This window comes from Pectinophora gossypiella, chromosome 3, assembly GCF_024362695.1.
Source record: "Pectinophora gossypiella chromosome 3, ilPecGoss1.1, whole genome shotgun sequence".
NCBI lineage: Eukaryota > Metazoa > Arthropoda > Insecta > Lepidoptera > Gelechiidae > Pectinophora > Pectinophora gossypiella.
The window spans coordinates 17,435-28,593 of record NC_065406.1 but is presented as its reverse complement, the minus strand read 5'-3'; the positions used below and the strand labels follow the sequence as shown (position 1 = coordinate 28,593).

Here is an 11,159-nt window from a genome sequence, read left to right as displayed (position 1 = left end):
AAAAAAAACGATGTTTCTCCGAGAAGCCTACCCTCTTCGGAATAAAATGTTCGTCTAAAATATTAATTATTTTGTCATATTCCACTTCTTCCAGCTTCGCAGGTTGAGCTAGATTACTAGCCAGCTTATGTGTTTGCTCGCATAACGCGCTCAGCAAAATCGCCCGTCGCTTGACCTTGGCTTTGTCGGTCGTGTCGTTCACGTCGTTCGCTATGAACCACATGGAAATCCTGGATTTGTAGCTTTCCCAGTCTTGTGTCTGGTGATCAAACGTGGAAAGCACACCAAACGACACTGATGCTGTTGTCGAAGACATTATACTATCGCGGGTACGCTCGTCGCCACTGTTAAGTATGTGAATATCGGGAGCGAGACGCGCAGGCGACAAGCAAACTCACGGGCTAGTTGCACACTGTTTTATTAGACAAAGGGAACTACCGTCGCAGCGGCGTTAAGATATAACTTATAGACTACCCACATATATACCAAGAACGAAATTGAAAACATTGGATGCCTCAAAAGTTTGTTTAGTTATACCCAAGTTTAAACGAACATCAGGTTTATAAACAAGGGCTTCATAGTTTGAGGTGTAAAGAGGGAAACATATTGAGTTATGAATTGGCGTATCAATTGACAGTAATTTTTGATAACTATTAATTAAACAAGGAGTGCATTTATGAGTCCAGTAACTTGAGGAGTTGACTTCTTCAGAGAGGATTTTTAGCTTGGTTAAAAGTGGATGGTCACCTAGTTGTAAACAACGGTATAAATAACTATCTGAAAGAAACTGCCGCCTCAGTTGTAAAGGGGGTTCAACACACTCGACTTGCATTGCATTAATAGGGCTAGTCTTCATTGCGCCCAGAACAATCCTTAAAGCTACCGATTGTATTTTATCTAGTTTATTCAAAGCAGCAGCACTACATGGTTCCAGCAAAAAAGATCCATAATCAATCACACTCCTGATTAGTGCATTATAAATGATTCTCAGAGAAGTAGGATGAGCGCCCCACCATACACCTCTGAGGCATTTAATAATATTAAGATTCCGTTCACATTTAGCCTCAATATAATTGCAATGTGGGATACCAGTAAGTTTGGAATCCAGTATAACTCCTAAAAATTTACATTGTAAACTTACAGGCATGGGGATATTATCATAAAAAACATTAATTTCAGGGGGAGATCTCATACGAGAAAAAAGCACTACATTGCTTTTGGAAACGGATAATTCTAAGCCATTATCATTCAGCCAACCCTTCAATATACCAAGAGATGTTGTAAGTGTGTTACATAAATTAGAAACAGATTTACCTGAACAATACAATAAAAGATCATCTGCATACTGTAAAATGTTAACTGAGTTACTTAAGGAATCCTCTAAATCATAAGTATATACATTATATAGTAAAGGGCTCAGCACTGAGCCTTGAGGTAAGCCCTGCCAAACAACTCTAGATATCTGGGACCCATCTAGTGTAACACTTATAGATCTCTCTGACAGCATTCTAATAATAAATGAAGTGAGCATTTCCGGAACATTTAATGATTTTAATTTCTTATGAAGAATAGAAATAACAACATTATCATAGGCACCTTTAATGTCTAAAAAAGCAGAGAGGATGGCTTCATTTTTTGAAAATGCCAGTCTAATGTCAGTCATAAACAGACTCAAACTATCAGAAGTACTTCTGCCCTTTCTGAAGCCGAACTGACTTTCAGAGAGCAATCTATTGCTTTCTAAATACCATTCTAGCCTATTTTTGACTAAATGTTCTGCCAATTTGGCCAGTACAGAAGATAAAACAACAGGTCGGTAAGAAGAAGCGTCAGAAGGAGGTTTCTTTGGTTTTAAGATAGGTATTACTAACTGGGACCTCCATGAGAGAGGAATGTTGCCAGACAACATAATAGAATTTATAATATTTAAGAAGTAATTTAAAGTTTTATCACTGCTGTTACAGAAAAAGGAATAGGGTATACCGTCTTGACCGGGTGACGTGTCAATTAAACTTGTTAAAATGCCTTTAATTTCAGACATGGAAAAAGGTGAATTTAATCCTGATAAATTATTAGAAATTGAAGTTGGCAAGCACTGAATTTGTAACTCAGGAACTGAAGAAGGAGCTAGACTATCTAGGAATTGTTCAGCTAGCTCTGAAGATAAAGAGCCTCTAGATGGTGGATTAACACCCATCCTGAATCTCCTAACGCTTTGCCAAACAACAGAAACATTAACATCTGGACAAATATTATTACAGAATCTTCTCCATCCCTCAAACTTCTTCTTTTTCAAAAATTTACGAGTATCCCGTGCCACTTGACAGTAAAGCTCATAGTTCACAGATGTCATTAAACAGGAATAAACCCTTTCTGCTTCCCTCCTTCTTTTTATAGCCTCTGTGCACTCGTTGTCCCACCAAGGTGGACAGGGGATTTTTCTGGAGCCGCCCACTTTAATTGGGAATAAAGCATCTGCAACCTCAATCATGACTTTGACAAGAGCCTCAGAGCAAGCCATCTCATTACCCATACAGACAGAAGGGAGGTTTGAAACTTTACTGTCAACTTGCTGACTAAATGCAGACCAATCACTAGGTAATCTATATTTCATACGGGGAGTAGGTTTCGGAGCTATCATTGGATGTAACGAAGGAAACTTAATAGTTATGGGATGATGGTCACTTCCACAAGTAGAAGGGTGAACTGACCACGAAAGAATAGAAGCAAGATTAGGCGTGCATATAGAGAGGTCTGGAGCACTAGGACCCTCGTCAGGGCCAGTACGCCGAGTAGGAGTACCATCATTTAAAATACAGAGATTGAGAGAATTTAAAATTCGCAACATTTCTTCTCCATAAAAAATATGTCTAGATGAACCTCCCCATGCCGGGTGCTGGCCATTAAAATCACCTAGTACTAAAAAAGGGCTTGGTATACATTTTAATATATTAGTGAGATCACTATACAAAGCTAAAGTAGGATGAGCAATATATACAGAAACTATACACACATTATTTACAGAGATAGCAATGGCTTCAACACCATTATTTACAGGAGGAAGAGATATTTGTTTGTAAGGAACAGAACTATTGATAAGGATGGCAACACCACCATGCGCATCACTAGCTCTGTCCTTCCTAAGAATATTAAAACCTGATATTCTAAAAGAATATTCAGGCAAAAGCCATGTCTCTGAGAGACAGACTATTGAAGGATTATATTTATTAATCAAAAATATTATTTCAGGTTTTTTATCAGCAGCACTTCTACAATTCCACTGTAGGAGTACCTGATCCATTATTGGGATTGATAGACACAGTGTTTTCAATTAGTTGGGCAACGTGAGACGGTATAGAATTGGTGGGAATTAAACTGGATTTAAACAAAAGCTCAATAAGAGACAAAATTAATTTCGCTATGGGTTGGTTTGATTTATCATTTTCTGAGTTATCATTTTTCAGAGCAGAACCATTTGGTGAAGATAGAGGTATATCATAATCTTTTATTAGAGATGCATGTGCAGCCCGGTCATACCCAGCCGAAGGCGTAGGAGGAGCACGAGGCTTAAGGAAAACTGTTTTTTTTATATGAGCTGGAAGATGGGGACAATTGAGCTGCTGGGTTAGCAGCCTCATCTTGAGATTGTTTATGTTGCGAAGTTCTAAGAACGTCAGCAAAAGATTTGGAGACAACGGGGTGTAATTTGGAAGCCTCTAAATATGAGATGCAGTTTTGAGCCATTGACACTTTGATATTTTTTTGTCGGGAAAATTCAGGACAAGCCTTACTAGTGGCAAAATGATAACCAGAACAAAGACAACATGATCCATCCTCTTGTTCTACTGAACAAGATTCGGCAGTGTGACCTTGCCCGCATTTATAACAGCGAGGCTTGGAGCGGCATTGAGCCTTTGTATGACCAAAACGGCAGCAGCTGTAACATTGAATGGTTGGATAAATGTACAAGTCGACAGTCAATGGAGTATAGCACATAAACACACGTTTTGGTAGTACTTGTCCATCGAAAGTTAAAACAACTGTTTCAGTGTTAGTAAATTCTGGAGACCCATTTATAATTTTTTTACTTTTAATTCTCCTAGCTTTAAGAACTTTCCCACAACCAATGGGGACATTCACATTATCCAAAATCTCATCCTCAGGCCAATCAGCAGGGACACCCCTGACAACACCCATCCGTGTGATAATAAAGGTTGGAATGAAAGCTCTCAAACTATGGCTGGCAAGGCAAGGATTTTCAATAAAGGCGTTAGCATCAGAATATGTGGAAAAGGCCATGGATAGTCTATTTCTGCCGATCCGTTTCAAGCTACCGTTCACTATGTTTTTAATCATATTTTTCTTTAGAACGCTACCAAACTGAATGGGATGCAGTGAAACAGGATCGTCAGGAGTAGACTGCTCCTTTTGAATGTGCACCACATAGGGTGCTAGGTCGGAAGAAACATATTTCCTACCAACTTGCTGTTGCTGCTGGGTTTGCTGATTAGTTACTGTGACTGTTGGTGGTGGAGGTGGAGGATCAGGTATTGTTGATAAAAGAGAATTGTCTTCGTCAGAATTGCAATTGCACTTGTCTACACCCGAAACGTTTTTACTATTTTTACTTTTGCGCTTTTTGTTGCAATGTTTGCAAATCTTTCTCAAGGGTCTTACACGTTTTCTGACTTGAGAGGAGCACCCGTCCTCCGTATCCATTGACGAAGTATCGTCAACAATAACTTCCATCCCTACATGAGGGACACGATGACGATCCCGGCCGCCACCGGGGTCGTCGGGGGGATCAACCCCCATAGTAAAAAGAAAAACTCACTTACCACTACACAGCAGCAAGTATTTTAGAAGAATATATATAAATATGAATTAACAGATAAAATAATACAGAAATACTCCACTGAACCCACACGAAATCAATTAAATTAAATTTTCACTAAAAAAAACGACCGCCAATTTCGGAAGTTTCCCGCGCTTAAAGTGTCGGTTTAATTATTAACCCGAGCAACGCTACCAAGTACTTGGGGTATGGTACCAAGTACTTGGGGTTTGGTACCTAGTACTTGGGGTTTGGTACCAAGTACTTGGGGTATGGTAGTAAGTACTTGGGGTATGGTAGTAAGTACTTGGGGTTTGGTACCAAGTACTTGGGGTATGGTAGTAAGTACTTGGGGTATGGTAGTAAGTACTTGGGGTATGGTAGTAAGTACTTGGGGTATGGTAGTAAGTACTTGGGGTATGGTAGTAAGTACTTGGGGTATGGTAGTAAGTACTTGGGGTATGGTAGTAAATACTTGGGGTATGGTGGTAAGTACTTGGGGTATGGTGGTAAGTACTTGGGGTATGGTGGTAAGTACTTGGGGTTTGGTACCAAGTACTTAGGGTATGGTAGTAAGTACTTGGGGTATGGAAGTAAGTACTTGGGGTTTGGTACCAAGTACTTGGGGTATGGTGGTAAGTACTTGGGGTATGGTGGTAAGTACTTGGGGTATGGTGGTAAGTACTTGGGGTATGGTGGTAAGTACTTGGGGTATGGTAGTAAGTACTTGGGGTATGGTCGTAAATACTTGGGGTATGGTGGTAAGTACTTGGGGTATGGTGGTAAGTACTTGGGGTATGGTGGTAAGTACTTGGGGTATGGTGGTAAGTACTTGGGGTATGGTAGTAAGTACTTGGGGTATGGTGGTAAGTACTTGGGGTATGGTAGTAAGTACTTGGGGTATGGTAGTAAGTACTTGGGGTATGGTAGTAAGTACTTGGGGTATGGTAGTAAATACTTGGGGTATGGTGGTAAGTACTTGGGGTATGGTGGTAAGTACTTGGGGTATGGTGGTAAGTACTTGGGGTATGGTGGTAAGTACTTGGGGTTTGGTACCAAGTACTTGGGGTATGGTAGTAAGTACTTGGGGTTTGGTACCAAGTACTTGGGGTATGGTGGTAAGTACTTGGGGTTTGGTACCAAGTACTTGGGGTATGGTAGTAAGTACTTGGGGTATGGTAGTAAGTACTTGGGGTATGGTAGTAAGTACTTGGGGTATGGTAGTAAGTACTTGGGGTATGGTAGTAAGTACTTGGGGTATGGTAGTAAGTACTTGGGGTATGGTAGTAAGTACTTGGGGTATGGTAGTAAGTACTTGGGGTATGGTAGTAAGTACTTGGGGTATGGTAGTAAGTACTTGGGGTATGGTGGTAAGTACTTGGGGTATGGTAGTAAGTACTTGGGGTATGGTAGTAAGTACTTGGGGTATGGTGGTAAGTACTTGGGGTATGGTGGTAAGTACTTGGGGTATGGTGGTAAGTACTTGGGGTATGGTGGTAAGTACTTGGGGTTTGGTACCAAGTACTTGGGGTATGGTAGTAAGTACTTGGGGTATGGTAGTAAGTACTTGGGGTATGGTAGTAAGTACTTGGGGTATGGTAGTAAGTACTTGGGGTATGGTAGTAAGTACTTGGGGTATGGTAGTAAGTACTTGGGGTATGGTAGTAAGTACTTGGGGTATGGTAGTAAGTACTTGGGGTATGGTAGTAAATACTTGGGGTATGGTGGTAAGTACTTGGGGTATGGTGGTAAGTACTTGGGGTATGGTGGTAAGTACTTGGGGTATGGTGGTAAGTACTTGGGGTATGGTGGTAAGTACTTGGGGTATGGTGGTAAGTACTTGGGGTTTGGTACCAAGTACTTGGGGTATGGTAGTAAGTACTTGGGGTATGGTAGTAAGTACTTGGGGTATGGTGGTAAGTACTTGGGGTATGGTAGTAAGTACTTGGGGTATGGTGGTAAGTACTTGGGGTTTGGTACCAAGTACTTAGGGTATGGTAGTAAGTACTTGGGGTATGGTAGTAAGTACTTGGGGTTTGGTACCAAGTACTTGGGGTATGGTGGTAAGTACTTGGGGTATGGTGGTAAGTACTTGGGGTATGGTGGTAAGTACTTGGGGTATGGTGGTAAGTACTTGGGGTATGGTGGTAAGTACTTGGGGTATGGTGGTAAGTACTTGGGGTATGGTAGTAAGTACTTGGGGTATGGTAGTAAGTACTTGGGGTATGGTAGTAAGTACTTGGGGTTTGGTACCAAGTACTTGGGGTATGGTGGTAAGTACTTGGGGTATGGTGGTAAGTACTTGGGGTATGGTGGTAAGTACTTGGGGTATGGTGGTAAGTACTTGGGGTATGGTGGTAAGTACTTGGGGTATGGTGGTAAGTACTTGGGGTATGGTAGTAAGTACTTGGGGTATGGTAGTAAGTACTTGGGGTATGGTCATAAATACTTGGGGTATGGTGGTAAGTACTTGGGGTATGGTGGTAAGTACTTGGGGTATGGTGGTAAGTACTTGGGGTATGGTGGTAAGTACTTGGGGTATGGTAGTAAGTACTTGGGGTATGGTGGTAAGTACTTGGGGTATGGTAGTAAGTACTTGGGGTATGGTAGTAAGTACTTGGGGTATGGTAGTAAGTACTTGGGGTATGGTAGTAAATACTTGGGGTATGGTGGTAAGTACTTGGGGTATGGTGGTAAGTACTTGGGGTATGGTAGTAAGTACTTGGGGTATGGTAGTAAGTACTTGGGGTATGGTAGTAAATACTTGGGGTATGGTGGTAAGTACTTGGGGTATGGTGGTAAGTACTTGGGGTATGGTGGTAAGTACTTGGGGTATGGTGGTAAGTACTTGGGGTATGGTGGTAAGTACTTGGGGTTTGGTACCAAGTACTTGGGGTATGGTAGTAAGTACTTGGGGTATGGTAGTAAGTACTTGGGGTATGATAGTAAGTACTTGGGGTATGGTAGTAAGTACTTGGGGTATGGTAGTAAGTACTTGGGGTATGGTGGTAAGTACTTGGGGTATGGTGGTAAGTACTTGGGGTATGGTGGTAAGTACTTGGGGTTTGGTACCAAGTACTTGGGGTATGGTAGTAAGTACTTGGGGTATGGTAGTAAGTACTTGGGGTTTGGTACCAAGTACTTGGGGTATGGTAGTAAGTACTTGGGGTATGGTAGTAAGTACTTGGGGTATGGTAGTAAGTACTTGGGGTATGGTAGTAAGTACTTGGGGTTTGGTACCAAGTACTTGGGGTATGGTAGTAAGTACTTGGGGTATGGTAGTAAGTACTTGGGGTATGGTAGTAAGTACTTGGGGTATGGTGGTAAGTACTTGGGGTCTGGTACCAAGTACTTAGGGTATGGTAGTAAGTACTTGGGGTATGGTCGTAAATACTTGGGGTATGGTGGTAAGTACTTGGGGTATGGTGGTAAGTACTTGGGGTATGGTGGTAAGTACTTGGGGTATGGTAGTAAGTACTTGGGGTATGGTAGTAAATACTTGGGGTATGGTGGTAAGTACTTGGGGTATGGTGGTAAGTACTTGGGGTATGGTGGTAAGTACTTGGGGTATGGTAGTAAGTACTTGGGGTATGGTAGTAAGTACTTGGGGTATGGTACCAAGTACTTGGGGTATGGTAGTAAGTACTTGGGGTATGGTAGTAAGTACTTGGGGTATGATAGTAAGTACTTGGGGTATGGTAGTAAGTACTTGGGGTATGGTAGTAAGTACTTGGGGTATGGTGGTAAGTACTTGGGGTATGGTGGTAAGTACTTGGGGTATGGTGGTAAGTACTTGGGGTATGGTAGTAAGTACTTGGGGTATGGTAGTAAGTACTTGGGGTATGGTAGTAAGTACTTGGGGTATGGTAGTAAGTACTTGGGGTATGGTAGTAAGTACTTGGGGTATGGTGGTAAGTACTTGGGGTATGGTGGTAAGTACTTGGGGTATGGTAGTAAGTACTTGGGGTATGGTGGTAAGTACTTGGGGTATGGTGGTAAGTACTTGGGGTATGGTGGTAAGTACTTGGGGTATGGTGGTAAGTACTTGGGGTTTGGTACCAAGTACTTGGGGTATGGTAGTAAGTACTTGGGGTTTGGTACCAAGTACTTGGGGTATGGTGGTAAGTACTTGGGGTTTGGTACCAAGTACTTGGGGTATGGTAGTAAGTACTTGGGGTATGGTAGTAAGTACTTGGGGTATGGTAGTAAGTACTTGGGGTATGGTAGTAAGTACTTGGGGTATGGTAGTAAGTACTTGGGGTATGGTAGTAAGTACTTGGGGTATGGTAGTAAGTACTTGGGGTATGGTGGTAAGTACTTGGGGTATGGTGGTAAGTACTTGGGGTATGGTAGTAAGTACTTGGGGTATGGTGGTAAGTACTTGGGGTATGGTGGTAAGTACTTGGGGTTTGGTACCAAGTACTTAGGGTATGGTAGTAAGTACTTGGGGTATGGTAGTAAGTACTTGGGGTTTGGTACCAAGTACTTGGGGTATGGTGGTAAGTACTTGGGGTATGAAAATGAAAATGAAAATGAAAATTTTATTGGTAATATACTATTACAAGTCATTAATTAAGTAAATACAATAATTCAGAGTAGGTACGTTAAACGTACGTAATGAATCGACATGAATAAGACAAACAATATCAATACAATATCAATTAAATATAAAATCATCAAGTAATAATAATCGTAATCGAATATCATTCCATATAAATTAAAATTATTATAATACAATTGTTCAGAATTGTACTATATTTCGCCTGGCAACATCACAAACATAACTTTAAAAAAAAAATAACTTTTTGAAAATTTAGTTTTGGAACGTCTCTCTAACCCTCTTGCTTTCGTGTCGTTATAGAGGTCAGACGTGTGACCCTCGAATAATTTTGAATCCTTTCGAACCATTGTCGTATTTGCCGAAAGTTACTTCTAGTGCAACAGTGCCTTTAGACTGGGAAGACAATCCATCGCTCGAGTGTTTTTGCCACAGTTATAGGTAACTCGGTAATCTGAGGTAAGTCGGCGAGCTGAAGGTACTGCAGGAGCCTCCCTGGCTGTTGGTTCTCGAGCCTGCGTATGTCACACAGCAGGTCATCTAGGTGAGTCTTTCTCTTTTAAAGGCATTTTCTCGTCTATTGTCGTATTTTTATAAGTTGCACTTTCGTATCAATTTTTTACCCAAATTTAGTATATCGCAATTTTCCCAATACAGTCCACTTTTAATATTCATTTTTTGGTCCTTTGAGCACGATATTTCATTTGTAAGGCGATCTAAGGATTCCATAATCAAATTTTTGAAGTTGAAAATTAATTATAAAAAACTTGAAGGTAACTTTAAAACGACACATATTTTATTTTGTGTTAACCTTCAAAAGATTGAAGACCGTTTTGTTTCAAATATTATTTTTAATTTTTGAACTTGCTTCTGAACGCACCTTGTCAGTCTGCTGTCACTGTCATCCGTACGTCAAGTTGACTACTTGTCAATCGAGTCTAAAAATAACCTCATACATATCACATTGTTATTCATTGTTTTTGTTGGTTTCGATTGTTTTTCGTGTTGTTTTTGTTAAAATAACTTAAATTAACAATGAGTAGCGATGATAGTATGTCGGTTACTGGAGACAGGAACCGCATTGCTCGGGATTATGCATTTGCCCGTATCGAAAGTATGGAAAACACGGACTTGGTAGGATATACTTTACAGGACGTGAAAGAAATTACGGATGAGTTTCACAGAGCGCAGATAGAAGTATTGGCGTCAGTTTCGAAAGAACATAGACCAGGCGAGTTAAATTTTTCGGCTCAGTTTGAAACAAAAGTGAGGTCAATAAAGTATCGTATGTTGAAAAAGTCGCAAGCTGATATAAAACCTTCAGTTTCAGTTTCGGATAATCAGTGCTTAAGTGTAAAGCTGCCTAAAATAAACATAACGCCTTTTGATGGAAGGATTGAAAATTGGATTTCTTTTAAACAGCTTTATGACTCACTTATTCATAATAGGGAAATTCCAGCAGTGGAAAAGCTACATTATTTATTGACCTATGTTCGAGGATGTGCATTGGATTTAATAAAGAATTATCCAATTTCAGATGAGAATTATTTAAATGCATACAATGTTTTGAAAAATCATTATGAACGTAAAAGAGTGTTAGCGTCAATATTCTATGAAAAATTATTACACTGTGAATCTGTGAAGTCTAAAAGTAGTACAGAATTAAATAGAGTTTTTCGTACTTTTAAAGAAAATATTGAAATTTTAGACAAATACCAGTTACCAGATAGGAATTTTATGCTGTTCCATTTGTTATGGTCCAAGCTT

The 11,159-nt window shown here is 40.4% G+C and overlaps 1 long non-coding RNA gene across 2 annotated transcripts; it reads left to right on the top strand.

Annotated features, from left to right (window-relative positions):
- Nucleotides 1-494: 494 nt before the first annotated feature.
- Nucleotides 495-4,922, top strand: LOC126382047 (uncharacterized). Of its 2 annotated transcripts, none has more exons than XR_007569020.1 (3): nucleotides 495-735; nucleotides 1,180-1,280; nucleotides 3,250-4,922. It is a non-coding gene; the product is annotated as an uncharacterized LOC126382047 (long non-coding RNA). The 2 variants fall into 2 exon arrangements; XR_007569019.1 differs by having other exon boundaries at nucleotides 495-1,091.
- The last annotated feature ends 6,237 nt before the right edge of the window (nucleotides 4,923-11,159 follow it).